Source organism: Apis dorsata, unplaced genomic scaffold (assembly GCF_000469605.1).
Source record: "Apis dorsata unplaced genomic scaffold, Apis dorsata 1.3 scaffold_631, whole genome shotgun sequence".
NCBI lineage: Eukaryota > Metazoa > Arthropoda > Insecta > Hymenoptera > Apidae > Apis > Apis dorsata.
In genome coordinates, this window is record NW_006263826.1 from 121318 (window position 1) to 125536 (window position 4219).

The 4219-nt window shown below is 40.7% G+C and overlaps 1 protein-coding gene and 1 long non-coding RNA gene across 10 annotated transcripts in view; one reads left to right on the forward strand and one right to left on the reverse strand.

Annotated features, from left to right (window-relative positions):
• LOC116186348 overlaps window positions 1–3913 on the forward strand; it is a 5344-nt gene extending 1431 nt beyond the window's left edge. The window contains exon 2 of the long non-coding RNA XR_004151327.1: window positions 3817–3913. This is a non-coding gene — a long non-coding RNA (uncharacterized LOC116186348). The remainder of the gene's footprint in view (window positions 1–3816) is intronic.
• The window catches only part of LOC102677171 (histone deacetylase 5), a 23307-nt gene that overhangs the window by 9694 nt on the left and 9394 nt on the right, over window positions 1–4219 (reverse strand). For 3 of the 9 annotated variants that reach the window (XM_006621333.2, XM_006621330.2, XM_006621331.2), the window contains exon 1: window positions 261–427. The exons of the other annotated variants lie outside the window; for them this stretch is intronic. The gene's annotated coding sequence lies outside the window, so the exon portion shown is untranslated. Of the gene's footprint in view, window positions 1–260; window positions 428–4219 lie in introns of those variants that run through there. 9 annotated transcript variants of the gene reach the window in all.

The window sequence follows — 4219 nt, forward strand, 5'->3', positions numbered from 1 at the left end:
ACCGTCATCCAATCCGAATCCGCGAGATAGTGTATCGCGAGAGAGAATCTAAGGATCTAAGAGAGAACGCGTGGGAGAAAAGTCGAGAGCGGAAACTCGATTGCGTCGCGTCGGTTCACCGAAGGATAGTTGGTGCGAGCGAGATAGGAGGACGAGCAAACAGAGGCAAAGTAAGTTTTTACTCGTGTTCCTGGCCGGTGGCCGAGTAGCTAAGATTAGACGAACGTTCGCTATATATAGGATGACATTTATATACGCACCTACTAAACGCGACTGTACACGCGTCTCCTTCTAGTCCTCTTCCTCTTTACCCCGTCACACCTATACGCACACACGTTACTTTCTCTGTTTGTTCCTTCGTTCTTTTTTCAATCATCGTTTTTCTTCGCGGAAAACGTATCAGAGATTCGGCAACGATCCATTTTTGTGATAGGATTTGTGATTATCTACGCGAAGATAAGAAAAAAAATTGTGCGAACGAACGAGAAAACGAACGCGTTGAAAAATCGTGTCGAAGAATGATTTAATTCGAAATATAACCGTTGTGAAGCAAAGAGATCGCACTAGTCCGACGTGTGTAGGCGTGTATACGTACACGACTACGTGCTATGTATTTCCACGAGTTCAGAGTAACCAAGAGGAAGGAAGACCAATGACCTCATAATGGAGGTGATATCGGTATAACTCGAATCGACTTGGTCGCATCTAGACTCTAGATCTTTCTCTCTCTTTTTCCCTTTCTACGCTATTTTCACCATTGACTTTTCAAAGTTCACGATAATTTCAACGGATATTTTTTCGGTTTCTTTTTCGTATATGTATGAATACATTATTCTTCCAACATGAAATGATAGTCCAACATTTTACAGGTTATGGAACGAAACGGCTGATCGAAGCACGGTACTTGACCGTTCGCATTCTAAATTGAACTCGTGACTTGGTCTAAGTGGCGCGAATGATTCCAGTGACGTCAAGCTTGTTCACTTTCTGCTCTTTGTTGCGATGGATTCGCGAATCGATTTCGAGAATATAGTATACGCGATGAGAAAAATTCATTGATTCGGAAACGATCGTATCGAAGTTGCCATTTTTCTCGTATCGAAAAGAGTCACGAATTGAGCACTCGAAAACTCGAATTTGTACGGGCGATATGCGCATGCGCTTGCGTGTGTCGTCAACCGCGATATCCCGGCAAATGTCAGTCTACCGTGGTAAAACGATGAATCGTGGCGTGCGCACGTGCGTGCGTTCGAACGCGTGACCCGGTGTTGGCATCGCGCAAACACGAATGTGAATTCTCCTTGCCCATCCGTATGACAAAGTTCGTTCCCCTTATTGCTTACCCTCTGGTAAATGGTATTTAAAACCATTTGCGAAAACTAGTCCGACTGGTCTTTCTCTGTACAGTCGTGATTATATTGAGTACGTACGTACGCGTCAATATCTTTGTTTTCTCTTCTTTTTTCGTCGTTTATGTCATTTACCGGTTGACGGGAAAACAAGCATCGAGAAGAATGCAAAGAATGCTTGCATGAAAGAAACGATAACATTATTTATGAAATTGAGAAACCATTGAAAGTCCATGTAAAAACTTGAAAGAAACAAAATACCATCAGCGGTGTTGTTTTGCGCATCGTAAATTAAAATTAAAATTAAAATTAAAATTAAATTAAAAAAATTAATGAGAGAACGAAAAAGAAATATTAACGCGTCGACCGTTCGTATATATCTCAAAGTTACACAAACGACGCCAAGTACAACAGGTGTCCGGTTGATCCAAAATTGGCTTTTGAATCACGACACGAAATCGAAATGATGATTCGAATAAACATGGACATTATCGATTGAGAAAAATTGTCGAATATGGATTAAACGGTATATAAAAATGGTAAAAATAACTGGAATTTTAAAACTCGAATATCGACTGTTACATTGAATTACGATGAGATAAAAATAAGGTTAGAGAAAAATAAGGTTGGTCGTTTCGTGATTTACGATATATTACGATGTTCGATGAGGAATGATTCGATCGTTGAATATTATACAAAAAAACAGAGAATAAAAAATTTCGATGAACAAAGAAGAATCAATGGTGAAATAAAAAGGAAGAGAAAGATGCAAACAGGCAAGTGTCGAATCGCGATAAGAAAGAAAGAGAAAAAATGCGATTAAATGCGCAACGACGCGTTACTTAGAATACACTCGCTTGTTTAAAACGAATTCCGTTCGTTTGTTCGTTCATTCGTTCGTCGTTCTCGAAGAACATACATCACGTCGGTATATTTGTAGGTCTGTCTGAGTGCTGACACCAACTGATAAGATTTAGAACGTGATTTAGTCACCAGTGTGCATCACTGCGCACTATTATCACTTTGTGCACCAACAAACACCAATTCGATTCCAATGGTAACCGATGAATTTAATCGCGAGTCAGTTAGAAAACATTATAAACGGCAAGAATAATGGCTTATGTTTTATCGAAGACGAGCCATCGAGTCGAACGAACGAAGAAATCGACACGTCAACGATAAACGATATGATCGACAACAGTAGAGTTCTAGAGAACAACACGCAAAATATAAAGGGAAAATTGCGAATTTGTTGGAACGGGTACGCGCGCGCAAAAACGTAACGGATAACGAGAGAGAACTGCGCGCGCGATGCGCGCTACTGTTTCTTTCGCGATTCTCTCGCATTCTCTGGGGGGGTGTCGCGCGCGCACGATGACAGCGCCCTGCCTCGTGAGACTCGCGAATCTCGGTTATTTATAGAGACCCGGTATTGTTGCGTTCGAAGCACATTTGTACTTTTCGCCTGAGCGCGAGCCGGCTACGTAATTGTAAAACTGCTTCGCTACGTTCGTCTCTCCTCACCGCCACCCACCAGTTTCTCTACCACTCTAGCAACAACCGTCGCTTCTTCACCGCATCCTCCTATTCGCAACCGTTGCCCTTCTGCCGTCTTCCTGCTGCCTTTGCGCGTTGCTCCCTTCTCCGCTGCCACATCGATCGTCTTTCTTCGTCCTTTCCATGTTCCTTCGTTCTACCACCGACTACCACGTACCGTTAAAATTTGGACTCGTCTGCGTTGCTCGATTGTTTTCGTCGCGTCGCATAGCGCCGTCTAGTACTAGGTCCGTTGCCATTCTTTTCTTTGTCTCTTGTTCTTTTTATCCCATTTTATCTTTCGTTCTCTTTTCGCTCGGAAAATCGCGTAAGCGAATAAACGCGAATTTTTTTATCTTTATCGCAAATTTGATTTTCCTTTTATTTTCTCGTTCGATGTTCGATAAAAAACAAGTTTCAGTTTTACGTTACGAATCGGTATTGTTACAAATTATTTTAAACAGCGAGTAATTTATTCGTTAAGGAAAAGAAAAACGATAACAACAAATGCCGAGTTTTCAATTTTATATAGCGTACATCCGCGATTAAAAATGGCGATAATATCGCAAACGTATCGTATTCGGCCGATGCGTTTTATTTCCAGATTACACGATACATTTTTTTTTTTTTTTTTTTTTTTTTTTTTTGAAAAAATAAGGCAATACAAGGAAAGAAAAGACAATAAACAGAATGAAACATTGAAATGTCTAAAAATCAGTTGCAGGTGGTTTCTCTAATGGACGATTGTTTTCAATCGATTAAATTCTTTTTTCGTTTAAATTCGATCGATATCCACGTTTCTTTTCTCATTATTACCGCATCTTCTCTCCCCCCTCCCCGGTTATCTTTCAATTTCTTTCATTGTTCATAATACGACTTCGATGATCCCCATATCTTTTAGAAAACAAATCTATAAGAGAGAGAAAGAGAGTTATCGGGAATCACGAGAAAGCTACCTTCCGAAAATAGGAGACAAGGTCACCCCTTCTTAAACCATTTCCTACGTTCTCTTCCTCGCTCCGTCGCACCACCCTAAAACTCGAATGTATCGATCAGCCGAACGGCGAATTCCGATACATTCGTGGATGTAAGATGTGTACTTTTATATATATATATATCCGAGAACATACTTCGTGTTACAAATATTTTTCCGTTTTACATCCGTTTTACATCGAGAATTTGTTGTTTCACCTTGTAAAGAATGTATCGTCAATGAACATTCATCCGTCGTCCGTAATTACGATCGATCGAGTTTCTGGAAGAAGTGGAAGGAGACGTCGAATGGAAGAGAGAGAGAGAGAGAGAGAGAGAGAGAGAGAGAGAGAGAGAGAGAG